The sequence below is a fragment of the Micromys minutus genome (genome assembly GCF_963924665.1).
Source record: "Micromys minutus genome assembly, chromosome: 20".
Taxonomy (NCBI): domain Eukaryota; kingdom Metazoa; phylum Chordata; class Mammalia; order Rodentia; family Muridae; genus Micromys; species Micromys minutus.
The window spans coordinates 40,215,924-40,234,302 of record NC_137955.1 but is presented as its reverse complement, the minus strand read 5'-3'; the positions used below and the strand labels follow the sequence as shown (position 1 = coordinate 40,234,302).

The 18,379-nt window shown below is 45.5% G+C and overlaps 1 protein-coding gene across 1 annotated transcript in view; it reads left to right on the top strand.

Moving 5' to 3' along the window:
- Positions 1 to 2,233: 2,233 nt before the first annotated feature.
- Positions 2,234 to 18,379, top strand: part of BASP1 (brain abundant membrane attached signal protein 1) — a 49,099-nt gene continuing 32,953 nt past the window's right edge. Inside the window, exon 1 of the mRNA XM_080933869.1 lies at positions 2,234 to 2,358. The gene's annotated coding sequence lies outside the window, so the exon portion shown is untranslated. The remainder of the gene's footprint in view (positions 2,359 to 18,379) is intronic.

Sequence of the window (18,379 nt, the reverse complement as noted above, 5' to 3'; positions counted from 1 at the left end):
AAACTGTATCTTAAATAAATGATGCCACATCGTGTGACACCCACCCACCCCTACTCACTCCACACACTACTTAGCTCCTTTAGAAAACAGTAAATACCAAAAATTATACACAGTCATCTCATTAATAGACTAAACCAGTGCTTTAAGGAGTTTAAAAATAACTCACCAGCTTTCAACCTGAGGGTTTTTTTTTTTTTTTTTTTTTTTTTTTGCCTCTGGAGGATATTTGTCCATACCTGGAGACAGTTTTGGTTGTCATAATTGGTTCTGTCATGGGAACCATAGTACCCCAAAATAGCTTCATAGGTGGAAAACTGACACAGAGAAAGAAATCCTTGAATCACAGCTAATTCGGGATTTGGTTTCCTGTTCTTGTACTGTTTGATTCCTTAATTAGTTTAAGCAGTGGGAAGATGGGAGGGTGAGAGAAGGTTGAAAGAAAATCAGTCAGTCAATCAATTAGTGTATCTATCTATCTAGAGAGAAAGAGGAGATTAGGGATGGGGATGAGAGGGAGAAGGAAGAAGAGAAAGAGGGAGACAGAGAGGGAGAAAAAGAAAGAAGCCGAAAAAAGGAGGAAGAGGAGAAGAAAGAAGAGGAGGAGGAAGATAAAGAGGAAGCAGCAACCACCACAAAACATTTTCACCTTTCCCCCATCACTTTTTTATTTAAGATGTGGCACTCCCTTTGCCACTCTTATTGAAGTTCTGTATATATATATATATATATATATATATATATATATATATATATTTTTTTTTTTTTTTTTCTGTTAAAGGAAAGTGACCTCCCCACGCTCCCAATATGAGGTCCTGACAGCACTTACCTTTGGCACTCGTCTCCCCAAATGTAGTTGTATTTTGTCATTCCGGACATGGAGGGCAAACTCGTCCAAAATCTGTGCTTTGCTCCCGAGGGTGGATCCAATCAAGAAGGCAACAGACATTTCCATTCCCCTACTATTCTTTCAGGATGAAGCGGAACGAGCAAGCAATCCTCATTCAGCCAGAGGGCGCCAAAGTGCCACGGACGGAACTTCCAGGGCTCAATGGGTTTGCGGGATGGTAAAATTGGCTTTTGTCTGAAGAAAGAGCCGTGGTTCTAAAGGATGTCACCATGTGTTAGTTTCCAGATTTAAAATTTTATTTTACGTTTTACGTTGTTGCCAACAGGCAAGCACGGCTAGCATAGCTCCCAACCCTGGTGGCTATTGTGTGTCGCGGTGCTACCCAAAGTGCTCGCCGACCGGGACACGAGGACTAAGCGCGGATGGCCACAGCCTGTCTGGGCGCGCTTCTGAGTAGCATCTTAAGCAGCCCGAGAGCTGGTGAAGTCGAAGCCCATTTTCCTAGGGTTCATTTCTTCCTTTCTTTCTCTCCGAAGTCAGGAGAACGTCCCCTGAGAGGCGGTGCAGCCCACCCCTCCAACCCGGACCTGGGCTCTGGGCGGTGGCGCCTTGCAAAGCTGCAGCCTCCTGGTGGGCCCCGAGGGCGAGCATCTGCTGGAGGCGCCCCAGATGCTTGCCTTGGGGGACACCCTAAAACCAGCGGATATCTGTCTTGATGGTTTCAAGGGAGGCATCGCGTCTAATCCAATCTCACTGCCTACGTGATAGCAGAATCTCAGCCCGTCGTCTGGAGCGAGGCTGGATTGGGGTGCAGAGAAAGCTGGCTGTGGCGGGGGCGTAGTTCATCAGCCCCTTAAGTCTGAGCGGGAGCCTGAGCTACTTATTCAACGCTTTCAAATAAAATGTGTGTGAGACAGAGAGAGGAGAGAAATCCACAGACAGTCCCGCCGCGGGTGGGGGGGTGGAGGGGCGTGCAAGTAGGGAATGGGGGGTACTGACAAACTGTTGGGGAGGCGGGTAAGGGGAGGGATATGGATGAGGAGATCAGAGGGTGGGGTGACTGTGCGGGTGTGGTGACGGGGGCGCTGGATCACGGGGCGTCTCGGGGCGCCGTGGCTGCTGGAGGAGAGAAGTTGGGGACCCCCGGGTGGCGGGGCACGAACGGAGCGGGAGGGGTGCGGGCCGCGGGCTGGGAGAGGGAGGGGCGGGCGCGAGGCGGGCGGGGTCGGCGAGCTGAGGAGCTGGGCGGGCGGACGCGCGGGGGGAGGGCGCTGGGCAGGAAGGGGAGGGGGAGCGATCGAGAAATGCAGAGGCTGCAGCGGCGGCGGCAGTAGCGGCAGCGGCGACGGCGGCAGCGCTCCAACTCGCTCCACGCTCCGGGCTCCGCCGTCGAGCCGGGAGAGAGAGAGAGCCTTTGCTGAGCGGCCAGGCACCCGGCCGGACGACACCAGCCACCCGGGCCCCTTGGAGGCACCGCGCTCACCCAGGGCCGGCACAGCCACCCAAAGGCGGTAAGGAGGCGCGCCGTGGGTCCCTAACGCCACCGCGGACTCAGGGCCACCGGTTCCCCAGGGCCCCGCCCCACCCCGAAGCCTAGGGTTCTCCAACGGTGCAGCCTGGGTGCGGCCGGGTTTAGACACAGTGGGCGTGGGATCTGTCGCACTTGGGAACCCAGGGTGATGCTATCCCCTAGGTGGACAGCTTCGGCCTTTCGTAGGGTGGGGAGCTTGAGGAGGGGGGCGGCTAGGCAGAGGAACGGAGTTGGGGAGGGAATGGGGTGGTGGGTGGGGAAGCCGCTGGTGGCCGGGGAAATACCGAATGCGAAACCTTTTAAACGCATCGAATCCACTGGCCAGGGTTCTGGGGGCTAAACCCAGTTTTCTGTCAGCGGACCGGGCGCAGCCGCGGAGAAAGCGCTCTGTGCGAGCGAGGGGCGCAGTAGCAGAAGATGGAGGATGGGGGTGGGGTGGGGAGGGAGAAAGACACGGAATCTGGTCTGATCAGAAGGGGCGGGGGTGGGTTGGCCCTCGGGGCTCCTGGGATCTCGGTTTGGGGTAACCGAGGAACACGAGGTTCGGAAGGCCCAGTGCACGTCCGGGGCAGATCAAAGCCCCAGCCTGGTCTGCGGCTGAACTGTCTTCCTACTAACCTGTGGACATCGCCAGCATTTTATTTATTTATTTATTTATTTTTGAGCCTTGCGCCCAGAAAACGGGCCGCGCGCCTCCACCGCCGCCCCAGCCTGGGGGGGTGGGGTGGGCTTGAACCTGACAGCCCGCGGCCCGAACGGGCTCAACCCTTCTGCAAGCCAAGATTTCTGTAGATTCCTCCCCCACACCCCCCTGCAGCTCAAACGCTAACAACCCAAGGTCTGGTTCCCGCTTCCCCACACCATTAAAAGGAAAAAAAAAAAAATCAGAATCCCAGGATCCGATGGCACACAATGCGTGGCTGGGGACCGCATTCTTTTCATGAATATTCATCGAACGCTTGGCCCTGTTCCTAATCTGCTTCCCCCGAGACGTTTCCGCCTTGAAGCGAACTCGGTGGACAGCCTCTGCCCCAGTGATTTTCACTCTGTTGAAAGGAGCACCGCGCACATGGGTGCGATTTTCAGTGTCTCGTATGGGAGTTGACACACCTCTGTCTTGGGCAAGACCACTGGCCACTTACGTGGCGGGCTGAAATAAAACACGGATATCAAGGGGACTGCTGTTGGGGTGTGGATTAATCCCCCCCCCCGCCCCTGGGGATATTGCAAGGGCTCACAGACCTGCGGGACTGCAGGCTAAATGAATGAATCGGGACTGTAATTACCTATTCCTTTGTCTTGGCCTCGCGCATGCGCCGGAGAGCTGGGTGTGGAGGGCCAGGCAGCCCCATCTGATCTCCCCATCATCCATCCTCCCACTCCCCTCCCGAGCCCAGGAACAAAGGCGTTTGCCTTAAATGTTTCATGGAAACCCTTGGACACAAATGACCCTCCCCACCTCCTTACTCCCCTCCCCGCGTGGCTCGGTCGCACAGCCTCGTGTACACTTCCACCAAAAAAAAAAAAAAAAAAAAAAAAAAAAAAAATCAGGGAGGGGAATTGTGGATCTAATATATATATTTAAACGCACACTGTTATTTTCCTTTCTAGACCTGCCCATTGTTCTTTCTGTTCTAATGTAACGCAATGCAGAGATGGTGGTTTTCTTAGTTTGCACCAATTAGCTGTTTGCCTGACAGATCTTTATTGCGGGTCATTTGACCAAGGAACATTAGTCTCAGACCAGCGATGTTGCCCCTGGTGATACCACCTGGGACAGATTAAGACATCTTGGCATTTAAACGAACAAGATGGCCTACAGAAGCCAGCGTGAGAAAATGGTTACCTTTTCAGCAGCCTAAGCCTTTTTGAATTCTCTTGATTCCTACTTTATTGTTTCATTAAGGATTCCAAAAGGCAAGCCCCGCTGAGATGGGGGGGGGGGGGGAAGAAGGCGCTAGCACTGCTGGGAAGAAGATGGCGAGGCACCAAGTTCATAATGCCCCCTCCCCCCATCTAACAGGAGCCATGATAGCCCTTTGATGGCAGATTTTCTTTCAAATGATATATTGCTCAGCTTATGGCTCCTCAGATTTCTTTTGGTGCTGGTTTACTTCTGCTATTCAAAACAGGATTTACTATATGTCTCAGGAAGCCGATGCCCTATTTCTGCAATGGTGGGTTGTGTTTGGAAGGCTTTCATGCCACAGGATTTCCAGTATGTCCCGGTGGAAAGACACGTGGTAGAAAACGTCAATCTTCCCTTTTGTTCCTTAAAAAACTGCAAATACCCTCAATACTGACCACTCACACCGAGTCACAGCTTATAATCGGTAGGGTGTGTGTCTGGCTGCCTCTAAGGTGGTGAGGGTCCCATTCTCTCTGATCCTTAGCAATGAATTTCATGTCTTGGGAGTCATGTATTATTCTATAAGAATAATGCACTGAGTAGTATAATTTAGAGGGTTATAGTACGTTAATAAAAATCTTTTTTCCCCTGGGTAGTTTTTTTTTTCCTTTGGAGGAGAGTGCTGGATATAGTTTAAAACCAATAGCTTTCAAGAAAGTGAGCTTTAATTAGTAAATTATCTTAAAATCAACTAAAAATGCTGTTACATTTTTTTTTTTCTCTAGTCAGTTTTCTTGCTGAACATTAGCAGAAGGAGAAAGGGAGCTCTTTAAAATCCTGAAATATTGCACCAGCAGTTGACTTTCTATATGGACATTTGTCCTCCGCTGGTATTCACGCTGTCTGTGGCTGATGAAATGAATCTCCCTCCATTAGCCTCATTTAAATATTCAGTGGAAGGGCCTTCAGCATTAGGCTCCCCTCGCGCTCATGGAGGTCTCTTTATAATCCTCCTGGATTTTCCAGAACAAATCACATTATGGTTTTAAATGTACTAATTATGTTTTCTTTATTTTTATTTCCCTTTAACTTCAAGCCATTTGCATTTCATGGTCAAAATAAATGGTGCATGAAATCAGAGAAAAAGCTACCTTTTGGGAATATTGTTCATTGTAAAGTAGGTGTCTGTGCCATTCGAGGCTGTTGTGCACATTGTGAGCCTTGCACATCAGAGTCATCCTTCAAATAGCGTAGGTAGCATGTATATAGGCATGCACACGTCCACCATGGATGTATACATGCATGTCTATATGTATACACTGTAAAATCCTACTAATAACAGTTGGTTCAGAATGTTGCCTGCCGTGGTTTTATATTTTAAAAAATAGTCCATTTCTGTCCTTATAAATAGATACTTGAGAGGGGAAGTTGTACTGGTACAAGCCTCCCAACATTCATCTTACCAATACTTCTAAAATAAATGGTCTGCATCATTTAGCTAAGATGTTTCTTTTCGGGCCTCAAACTCACACTAATCACCACTATATTCTATATGCTGGAACGAATGCTACCAAATAAAGGACTTACAAAGATTTTCATTTTTTTTGGTCTGATTTTGTGATCTCTTGTAAAAATTTCCTTTTCAAAAGCTGTCTAGAAAAGTCCCGAGAACCACATCAAAGCTGGTCTGCTGGTATCTGGCTTGTTGGGTTTGCATAGGCCTTTACTGCTGTAAGCAGTTCTCACCTTCTGTTCTCCGTGATGATCAAGATAGCTGGTGACCTAGGTAGTTGCTGAAGACAGCCCCCACAAACAAGGACAAGTTGGCTTTCTCCAGGACTGTCGACTCCATCCTTTCCAGCTCTTTCTCTCCTCAGATTTGAACTAACCCAGTGAACATGAGATTTACTCTTTGGGATGACAGAGACGCAAACAGGCAGAATTGTTCTCAAGATAAAAATGTGTGTTTTGGGGGGGAAATTTGCAGGGAGATTTCCCAGGTTTTAATGGAAAGAAACTGGGTGTGAAACATCTTTCATATGTAAAATAGACGTAGTAATGCCCATTTTCAGGTTATAGCAAGGATCATACATGTCTGTGAATGGTGAGGGTGACTGGCCCTTAATCGCTGTTCTATGTAGTAAATGGAGTGACAATACCAACCAGTTTCTATCACATTGAGCTGTCTTTCTGATCCAAGATGACAGAGGAGTACTTAGCAATAGTCAGAAATAGCTGATCTCAATATAAAAGGACCCAGATAGCGTATATGTACACACACACACACACACACACACACACACACACACACTCATGCATGATATATACATGCATGTACATAATTTGGTATTCTGTGGGCACTGGGTAGATTTGCTCTGAAGTGGGTCACATAGTCTCAGGCTGGCCCCTTTGATCCCAGAGCTGTCTATGAAAATCAAGAGGGGTCACTACTAGTCTGTCAAAGGAAAACAAGCCAAACTCCCTGTAGCTAGGAAGACAAACATGCAGATAAACGTCACGTCAGATTGTTGCATGGCGAACCTTTTGAAAGCAGAGAATCACGGTTGTGTTCTCATTAGAGTGCAGATCAGTTTTCATTCTGAGACACCAGGGTAGGAAATGGTAGGCTTCGAACAGCATCCTTCCTTTCCCTCGGAGGTTAGGCATGGAATGAAGTAAGGCAGAGAAAGCCCAGTAGTGGCTTTCCTTCTGTACCCAGAGGATTTGAGTACAAATCCTCGGAAACACATAAAGTGGAGAGGATTTTGAGTAGCTGAGGCACTTGGTACACAGAGTGGCCAAGTGGGAGTTCAGGAGACATTCCTGACAGCTTTGGAGATTTGGAAATAGAAACTATTTGTGAGCACCGGAAGGGACTCTAACATAAGAAAATACTTCAGGATAATGGAGGAGGAACGGGGTGCAATGGAGAAGGGAAAGCCTTTGAATGTGTCACTTAAAGCATTCTGGGGACGTTTGATTAAAACGTTTGATTAGAACTCACATTTGGCTAACTGAGCTTCAATAGGTTTTAAACACTTCCTATTGGAAATACATAGTTTAGCATAGTTTATGCCTTGTATATGAAATATGATATTCAGAGGATATGGTTTTTATAGGCTGGAGTGGCTAGGATTGTGATCAGCACACAGAGCCCTGCCTCAGATGCCTCCCGCCATTACTAGCTAGATGAATTTTAGCAAACTGCTTAGCCTCCGTGTGCCTCAACACTCAACTTCAAAGTAGAGATTGTAATATACAGTTATTGTGAGGATGAAGGAAAACTATCAAGTTAGGACAGTGGCCCATCCTAAAGGGACGGACACACCCATATCCTTTACTTCATCCTCTATGTCTATAACTGGTCACATGCTTCTTAAAATGAGGTCAGTGTTACAAGCCATGAGAGAGCCTTGGGAATCATTTGGAAGATGTGAGATATCAGGTGGGTAAAATTAAACTCTTAGCTATTGTTCCTTGAGGATGTCACCAAGACACTTCCTAGTTCCAAGATGCCATTATCGTGTGATGCCCCATACCATAATTGAATTTTAATCCCCTCACACTAGTACAATATGTACTTTGCCTGTAAATAAATGGAAAGTAGAGATTCAAGTAGTGTGCCTAGGATGGCTTTCAGCCCTACTCCATTCACCAACACTGTTGGTCCACTGTGTCTTATGTAACACAGAGTCTCAAAGCTAAGTAAGTAATATTTAACATACCAACACCCTCAGTAGATTACCTAGAGTATGGGATACTAAGTTTCTCAGTGAGAACAGATCTACCATGCAGTTTAACTCTCCAAGCAGTAGATACAGTTAAGGCGTATTGATTAGAGATGGCTTTGTTCATAGTGCCTAAAGGCCAGTGTCCCCAAGTCATTTTTTTCCTAGCCTGGTGATAAAGATGGTTCTGGTTATTCAGATTTTCAACGAGGTTGGGTTTACTTTACATTTCTCTTGCCTTCTCTAGCTACAGGTACAAGTAGTGATCCAAATGTCTTATCCATAGCTCAGTTCTGGGGTTAGGAACTGGGCAGTGGTCCCTGTGTTTCCAGCTGTGCAGTTAGGGTTACTTTGTTAGGATTAGCCTGCAAGATACACATGCAGAAAGTGTTCCTAGTTCCTATCTGAACCTCGGCTCTTTGTGAATTCTGGCCTCATTGGAGCAGAAGGTTGGAAGTTTCAGTACCTAAATACTTAACTTGGAACTCTTAGGGAAGTCAATGGTTTTTGCTCTGAGCTGGTTTGTGACTAAGGGGAAACCAGGTTATTTCCCAGTATGGATGTCATTTCCGCTACACCATCCAACTGAGTGAAGCAGAAAAAAAAAATCAAAATGTCCAATTGGGTTATTCATGTTCATGGCCTGAAACTTAGAAGGAGGAGGAGAAGAAGAAAAACAACAACAACAACAATAATCATATCACCTCTCCAAGTCAACCTTGTTTGACAGTTCATCTGGGCTCCTGTACTTACTTTCCCATGTTTCTCTCTATGGGGCCTCTTTTGCCTTCTTACATCACACTTGTCCCTAGAGCTGACCTGTTATTCCTTCATCCCCATGTCACTCATCTTGACTCTATTTCTTACCTTCTAGTCATGTGATTTCCTTCTTACTCCAAATAATACAAGACATGCATTAAAATGACCCAAAAGACCAGGCTCTGATATTAGACCTTGCCTTTTCTCCTAAAGTGAACAATGACTGCATAATTAAATGGTTGTGGATAGACAGTACACATTTGAGGATAAAAAGCCAGTTTTAGACTGATTTTGAGTCAAAATGACCTAAGCATGTTTGGAAGTCTCTGGAGGCATCCGGTGTGTGCACTTTTGTAGAGAGGTTATGGATGCCCAGAGTGTTTGTGCCCATTCCTGGTGTTTTCTGGTTTGGAAGTTTCAGGAAACAGAAGGTTTCATTTTTCCTTAGAATTACCAGTTACACTAATTGAGCTGATTTGGGCATTTGAAAGGGCTGCGGCATTCTGAGTCGTCTGTGAAATGTGGAGCTTAATTTTGGAATGTTTGAAACTGGTTTTTAGCAAGTTTTGTTTCCATGTATTCAGATGGGGACAAACTATTAAGTTTAGTTTTAGGTAGGAAACGTTTGCGTTCACATTTAAAATGGTCTAGACCTTGTGTGACTGGGAGCTTTGAGGAATTGTGTTTTTCCAGAGAAACCTGCAGTCTGTAAGTGACTTCACAGCTTTCAGAATGTTTTTTAGTCATTACTCATGAGTAGTCTCAGAAGTGGACATATTCTAGGGCAAGCTGAAATTAAGAGTTTTATTCTATGCTAATGAAGAAATAGGCACACAAGAAAAGCTTGTCTGGTAGGAGTTAGTGTATTATGAACTTCCTGGATCTTGGATCGTCTAGCAGAGAGGCTTTGAAAAGGCACATAGCTAGTTCCCATTGGTGGTCTGTTCAAAACACTGTGACCACAGGACTAAGGCAAGAGGAGAGTCAAATACTAACAGACTGTTAAGAAGAGTTATTGTATCAGAAAGGAAGCCAGCAGCACTCAGTTACTAGTCCTTAAAGATACAGGGAGCAAAGTTCTGGCTGGACTGTGGAGTCTGCAGGGACTTGTGTTCTGTTGCCTGGCCATCTGAGGTCAGTTCTGAGACTCAGAGTCATGTACAAGTATTTGCCGTCTATGACCTTTACAGACGTCCTCGGCTGTCTGAACAGGGGAACGGTATCAGCATTCTCCATTTGCTTTTAGGGTCATCCAATATTATTGGAAAGAAGAAAAATAAGGAGAAATCTGTGACTTGTAGGTGTTCATGTTTCTCCCACTCCCTGCCTTTGTCCTGTGGTTCATGGGTAGGGTAGGGTGAAATTAGGGTGAAATTAGGGAACCACTTGGGTATTTGCTAAAGACATTAATATGATCAACTAAGGTATCTTGGAATCATTGCATGATTCACGTTCTCAAGGACAATGGCATGAATCTTGGTTAACAATTGATGGCAACAGTAGTTCATGGGGGTTTTGGTCACCCAACCAAAAAACATGACAAATAGCACCCTATTGACCGGGGTGGTGGTGGGATCAGGGCTTCCTCTATAGCCTTGGTGGTCTTCTGTTGATACTTCAAGCTCTAACTTCCCAGGGCTCACTCAACTGGATTCTGAAACTTGGTTTCAGAATTGTTAGTCCTTGGTTTTTATACAAATAGTTAGGAGTGTTGTTTATCGGGATGACGGTGGTCTCCCAGGTACACGGTCCTTCTGATTCACAACGGTCCTCTCTGTCTGTCTGTCTGTCTGTGTTTCCCTGCAGTGCAATGACTGACCAATGAAAAACCTTATAGATGGTTTTCTAGTCCTTTCTTTGGTGGGTGGAACCACCACCCACAGAGTTTGGCTTTGTATTTCTTTGCACTGAGGTGTTGGATGGTCAGGGTCTGAGTGAAGTCAACTACAGTGCAGAGAAAGGCAATGGTGTCATAGGATCTTAGCCGTTGGTTTCACTAAGGTAAGACAAGGCGATCTCTCAATGGAAAAGGAATTCTACTGATATCTCTGAGAATGTATTTAACTGAAAACTGGTCTGAAAGAGGAAATTTTAACAAAAAGACAACTCGACCATGAAACAAATGCAAAAGTCAACACGGTTCTCATCTCTATGGACCTCCAAATGCTATTACTATAGTGATCCCCAAGTGATGTTACTATAGTGACCCCCAAATTGTGCTATTACAGTGATCCCCAAACAGTGCTAGCTAATGGACGTCACTTTGTTGCTCTTGAAAGGGTGCCAATAGCACTGCATTCCTTGACTGTATTCTTATTTCTAGCAACAAATGCACATTAAGGAGAAAAGGAAGGGACAGACTGGGCGTTTCAGATTGGGACAGTGGGCTTGTGCTACTAAAGTCTCTCTATGTGAAGATGTGGGATTTGATGACGCTCCTATTTTGATACCCCTTGGCTAGGCACACCATCAAAGGGTTGTTTGTCATCTCTACTGTGAGTGTATCAAACCAAGTCCAGAATGATGCTCTGTAGGGGAAAAAAAAACATAAAAAAATGAGCTGCTTTTTGTTAGGGGAGTGAGCCCATAGCTGGCTTTGAGTTGGGGGTGATTTCTACTGGAGGAAGGTGAGAACTGGTAACTAGAGGAGGTTTGCCTTTCAAAAAAATGCCCTTAGGGTATTAAGATGATTGTTAATATTAGTAGCACATTCATGGCAAACCAGCATGCCCTGGCATGCTGGCCACTATTTGCTTAGTTAGCCTAGTAGGGGGAATAGCCAACAATCAGAGAAACGGTCTAGAATCTAGAGAAAGGGCATCTCAGGCTAGTGGGACATTCAGTTGGCTGGGATACATTTCCTCGAGAATTTCTGATAGCACTTTTATCTGCCTCTGCAGCTGAAGCCATAGCTCCAGTCTTGAGGGGGCAAAGAGGAATTGTGAAGCAGTAGGTTCCTCGGTAAATCCAGACGTTGGCAAAAACCCTTCTGCAAAGGAGGAAATGGCCCAATATGAGGGAAGTTTGAACCAGGGTGCTTTCACAGCCATATTTCTGGAGCAGGAGAGAGGAGTACCTTCCTGTTCTGATTCTAGAAGTGTCTGGATTTCCCCAGTGTGGCCGGGATTCCTCATAAGTAAGAACCCAAAGGTACATGGTGTGATGTCAGCAGCCTGTGGCCTCTGGAATCTAAGCACCACCCTTGGCTCTTCATAGTGTCTTCAGGGAAGCAGAGGGAAAGAGTGTGAAGGAAGGAGAGGAGAAAATGTGAGAGGGAAGGGAGGGTGGGAAGACTCCCATTACAGAAGTGGAGGCACTGGTGTTTGCTCTCAGCGCCCCCCCCCCACAGCCAGCACAGAGCTTCACAGACTGAAAAACATAGCCAGCAAAAGTTTGTTTTCCCCTGTGCTTCTTGGAGACTGAGTCCAAGATCAAGGAGCTGCAGAATCAGTGTCCTCTGAGGCCCTTCCTTTTTCGTCCTCTGGCTGTCTTCTCTGGGCTTGCAACACTTTTCTCACCTCTGGAATAGGTTAAAGATGGTTTATTTCTGAGGGTCCACCCAATCACGGATGGGGAGTTTCGACAGCAGGAAAGTAAGGCATGTGTAGTTAGGAATCGGAGAGAAAGGAGTGTGGGGGCACCTGCCTTCCTCCTTTTCAATGGGACCCTAACTCGTTAAATACTACCACTCACCTTCCAGAGAGACTCCTACCTCAATTACATATTTCTGGAAGCGCCTAGATGTGTTTCCATGGTAACTCTAAATGCAGATAAGTTGATGATGAGGATTAACCATCACAGAGTGTACACATTACTGCTGTCTTTCTGGATGTCCTAATTTTCCTTTCGTGTAAAGACACAGGCCAGATTGGATGAGGCTTCGCCTTGTCTGATTCAGTATTACTTGAACTACCTCTTGATAGGTCTGTTTTTCATATACAGCTTAGGAATTTTAGGGGTGTAAAATCCAGCCAATGACAGTTTTTCATTGATCTCAAAGAAGATAGTTTGCTATGGAAATGACTGGAAGCTAAGTATCTCAAGAGGGAGCAAGGAAGGTCTGTACAACTAGAGTCCTGGTTGAATCTTCATGAAGCCATTGAAGCCAAGCATAAATGTTCCCATTTGGTGCATGGGATGAAGGAAATTTAATTTCCCTCAGCAATTATCATCTCTAGAAAAAGCAGAGACGGATACAGGAATCAGACAGGTTCCTAGACTTACTGTGTTAAGGATGGAAAGGGAGTGTGCAGGTCCCACTATCTCTACAATTCTCATTAAGGTCTTGGGCACATAGAATGGGCCTCTCCGAGTCTTTACTCCCCCAACCCCGTACTTTAGGTAGCAAGCATCCCCTAGTAGTTATACAGAACACACGGTAAAGCCTAGTTTTCCTTTTGAAATTGTCTTACAAAGCTTTTCTTGATGACTCCCAAGCACTGCAAGAGACTGAAAAGAGGGGCAGAAAAGGGTTTTCTCAGTGATGGGGGATGGGGCCAGTCTTATGTTTTCTAGAGAGGGACGGAGATTATTCTGAGGCAGCTTCTTGGGAAGTCCTAGCAACAGTGGTAGTGATGGGCACAGAAGCATCAAGCACATGTGTGAGCCACTTCTGGATCTTACCCCAGCATCTGAGCTACTGTTAGGCTTTCATTAGACATTCTCTCCTCTCCCTCCTCTCTCCCTCCTCTCCAACCCCTTTCCCTCCCTCTTCTTTCTCCCACTTCCCCCCATTTTGTCTTTCTCTTGGAAGATGGGGCTCTGGCCAAAGCAAGTACCAGAAGAGCCTGGTGTTTTTGTGAAAGGCTTCAGATCAGCAGAACATTAAGATAGGAATATTGTTGACCACATCAGACATTATCTGCCTTCCCTGATGACTACAAACCCCAAGACTAATAAGTTTTGGGGGCTTTCCCTGTAACAAAACAAGTCGTGGTTTATAGAGGGTTTTTTTGAGGGACATTCTTGACACGTGCAGATGCAGGTATTTCTGCTATTAACACTTGTTCTTTTTCTTTTTTTTTTCTTTTTTTTTTTGTTTTAAAGAGCAGTTTGTAATTGTAGAGGGTGGTTTATCATGTGAACCAGCCACTGGTTTCTTGTTTTCAGTCTCAGGTCATGTCAGGGAGTGTTAACTAAAGCAATGCAAATATGACCTCATTAGCCCACTGTGAAACTGAAGATGACAATTTAATTTCACTGCCTAGAGTAAACAAGCCCAGGGCCCTAACCTAATCGAACCACAATTCTACTTCTATCTTTTATAGAAAGTCTCACTGGGAGATTATCTCCCGTGGAAGACATGTGCTGTGCTTATCTGAGACTTTCAATGTTTTAGCTGTATGAAATGTGTGTTTTTAAACCGCCACCAGTGGTCTTCCATTGAGGCTTGAAAGCTGCTATCTATGCCGTTCTCTCTGAGCATCATCCTGGGTATCAAAGCACTGTCGCCTCTTTTTAAAAATAAATAAACAAACAAACAAACAAACAAACAAATAAATAAATAAAAGTACACTGTAGCTGTCTTCAGACACACCAGAAGAGGGCATCAGGTCTCATGACAGATGGTTGTGAGCCACCATGTGGTTGCTGGGATTTGAACTCAGGACCTCTGGAAGAGCAGTCAGTGCTCTTAACCACTGAGCCATCTCTCCAGCCCCATCTGTTGCCTCTTACACCTGCCTATTGTCTTGTATCTGAGCCACGGCTGGTGTGGAAGGTCCTCCTTCTTCAGGCCCATTGCCTCAGACTTTTGCTTTTTAGTCTGGCGTCTCTTCACCCGGTATGAGCAGTTGTTATTGTCTCTTGCATCAAGGATAAAACACAGGTGTCTTGGGCCAATGTCCTGCCCGTTCATCTTCTGACGCCTTTCCTATACGCCATCCTCCTCCCTCAGTGGCCGGGCTACAATGGCTGCTGACGTTCTTATCATTCTCCCCCTCATTCCCCATTTCTTCTGTTTGGGATATTCTTTCCCCAACTCTCAAAATCACGCCAAGTAAAGGGCACAGGTTAAACGACACGCTCACAAAGATGTACCCGTATCTCCTAGCACTGTGGACATTTTTGTGATGATTGGATGTCTTTCTCCTCCTAAATTAAAATGCTCAGAAGGCAGGGATGTGCCACTCTTATTAACCTTTAAGGTATCCTGTCCAGATCGGATACAGGCCAAACCCCTTGTATTTGTCCAACATGCAGCCTGTTCATATCCTGTTCTGCCAGTTGCCCATGGCAGCTGAGATGACATGTATGGACACTAAACTCACCTCATCAGTCATGCTTACTGTGAGGATGAATAGAAGGTGAACTCCAATTAGTGCAATTATTCTGTTTCCAGGCAGTAACCTTAGTAGTAATTGTCCTAGAACCCTGAGACATTACAAGTAATTAGTGTTGATGGCTCACAAGTCTGAGCTTCCTCCTAAGATAGAGGGAGTCTCAAGCGAAGACTAAAACTGCTATTTGTGGGAAACAAATAATATGGCATTGTGGGAAGGTTGCACAGCGCCACTCAGTGAGCGAGAACTGGGCAGAGTACAGTGAACATTGTCTGACTGTTCTTCCAAGTCACCGAGTGAAATTCCCTTGCATTGGGTCAGTCGGTACTGAGCAATTTAACCAGGCTTTGGGACGTTGGGAGTCTTAGGCTTGCAGATGAGCGTAGGACCTGGGACTATTAAACCTTCTAAGGGAACAACGAATTGTTTCCCCAACTCTATGCTAGGACCATCTGTTCTAAATTGGGAATTCTTCGAGGTCAGGGCACTGTACTGCTTCTCTCCATAGGCCGGTTTCTAATGGGCTCTGTGGGCTGGAAAAGGGGCTGAGTGCATGGGAGGGCATGTTTTATAGCCACATACATCAGAGTAGACAATTAAGGCTTGTTTCGGGATGTTGTCCTTGTTTTTACATCACATACAGGAGCCAGCTGGTAATGAACCCCCAACAAACACACTGACATTTGCGATTTGTCCCCATCATCCCTGGTTTTGATGTACTCCATGACAAGCTACCCTGAGTTTTTTTCCCACCATTGTCGTAGTCATAAATGCCATTGGCTTTACTATTCAAGGTTTTTTTTTTTTTTTTTTTTGTAAATGCCTATCCAGCAGAGTGTAACAGAATGTGTCTAGTTTTCTTTCTTTAAAAATATTTTTGATTATGTGTATGTCTGCGGCATGAACACAGGAATTTTTCAGAGGCCAGATGAGGGCATTAGGCCCCCTAGAGCTGCAGTTACAGGTGGCCCAGAGCCATCCGACATGGGTGCTGTGAACTGAAGTGGAGGCACTTCACCAGTGTAGCAAGTGGCCCTTATCACTGAGTTCTTCAGCTCCACTGTGTCTGGGTTCCCTAAGCCTATTCTTACCAATGGAGTGCTTATTATATTAGGACTTTGGTAGTTTTAAAACTGTGACATGGCATTGATTTCTAAAGCACTTTCTGATCTCCAGGGACTGCGCCATTTCTAGGGATGGTCTCTCCTCACGTTCTTGATACTTTCTTTAAGCAACTCAGCTGGCTTCTCTTTTACACAACAAGGCTGTAGTTATGGTTGAAGTAACTGCAGGTCTGGGGTAGGAGGGTGCTCGTGCCTTATACATAACTTATACAGCAAACATTTGATTATTATTAAACCAACACCTTTTCTTAAAGCGGTGCCCTTGGAAAGGAGTTCAGTTCACAGGCACAAATATTCCAGTTGCATCTCCATAGAGAACCCAGTGCATAGAAAGCGTCTAGTCCTGTTGAGTAAATGATGGAACGAAGAAACATAGAAAGAACAGAGGTAGCAGAGCAGATAGCTTCTCGAACTTAGTTCTGTTCTATTCCAAGTTCAGTTCAGAGTCTGTGACTATCCACTCCTTCTCCAGATTCCTCAGATACCAAGTTCTGTGTGACATTGGGAAGCCTTGGCTCATGGGGATTTTATACTCGGGATATACAAGCGTCTGGAAGAACATGCTATGGTGGTTGAGCAGCTGCTTACGACACAGCTGGTGTCCAGGTGGCCAGTCTACCTTTGACATGCATTTCCAGGCGGTTGCTAGGTTTTTTCCTCCTTCCCGCTGTTTCCTTAAATGTCTGAGGATAACGTTTAGATTTGGAGAAATCAGTAAGAAAAGCCACTGTGGATCACTAATGGGTTCCGAGGCACGATTGGTGTAGATCTGACCTCTTAGAGAGCCCATAGAACAGGCTCAGTCTGTTGGTAGTATGGCCGATCCTTCACCTCATTTTGAATATGGGAAGATTGTTCTGTTCCTGATTTTTTGCTGTCATTGGGTTAGAAGAACATGGCATACACTTAAGCATTTGAGATAATAAGTAAACTTTTTTTTTTTTTTTTTTTTTTTTTTTAGGTAGCTAAAATTTGCAAGTTTGACTTTTGTAACGAATTCCCTTTCGTTCTTAAAAGATGAATAGCATTTGTCACCGGGGTTCATGGGTTTTCAAACTCCTCTCAGGAAGTCTATGATGGATGCCAGGTCTCTACTCTCTTCATTTCAAACTGGGAAAATACACACAACAGTAAAATATTGTGGAAGTCATTTTTATTTGTTGACGGGGATGGGAGACCTAGAACTTACAGTCAAAGGAGTAGATCTGTAACTACACAGAGAGAAGTGTCAACCAACAGATTCACTGGAACTTACCCTTGGAATGGGCATGAAATCCACTCTGGCAGTCATTACTAGTCAAGCCCTTCCTCTTTTGCTACTGCCTATCTGTAGATCTTAAGCACATGAAGTAGTTCAAGTTCAATTGTCTGTTATTAAAAGAGTTCAGTGTAATGACCACTTTTGATAACGCAGGGGAATTCTGGATTGGTTTAATTCAATTCCAAGGTCATAATCAGGAGAAACAAAAGACGTTTAAGTATCTTAAGCTTCCATCAAACCCCAAGCCTTTGGGGCATTAGATATAGAAGGAAAAACCTTCCAAGAGCAGCTGATGTCAACCCCCAGGGAGAGTGTGCTTTGTATATGGGCAGTGGATGCTTGGGGCTGTCAGATCTCTTGAAAGAGTGTCCCTAAATGTCTCTTCTGTGAGAGAGTAGGGCCCTGTGGATATCCCTTGGCCTCAGTGGGAGAGGATCCTGTAATTACTGAATCCAAGAAATGAATGGCTTTTGTTCTTTGTTCCAGACAAAGGTATACTGGGTGGGGTAAGTCCGGGGCTGTGGAAAGGACTCTGACCTGTTAGGATGGAGGGCGTCCATACAAGGGAAGCATTTTACTTTGATAAACTATGATCTGAACATGTCACTGTTTCTTTGCAAGACCAGCATTGACATCAGATTCTCTCCCCATAAATGTTTTCCATAAGAAGTGTACTTCTGTGTCTAGACAGATGTGGGTATGATTTCTGCCCTAAAGTGCTGGTTTCATTTGACTTCTGAACAGCTTCAGATTGGACTCTTGGCCACAGGATTTCTCTTTCTTTCTTTCTTTCTTTCTTTCTTTCTTTCTTTCTTTCTTTCTTTCTCTCTCTCTCTCTCTCTCTCTTTCTCTCTCTCTCTCTCCCTTCCTTCCTTCCTTCCTTCCTTCCTTCCTTCCCTTTCCCTTTCTTTCTTTCTTTTAATTTCTCATCAAACTTGTAAGACATTAGCAAGCCAGCTCTTACTGCTGTGGTCCAGCCTCCACTTTCTCCTCTGCTAT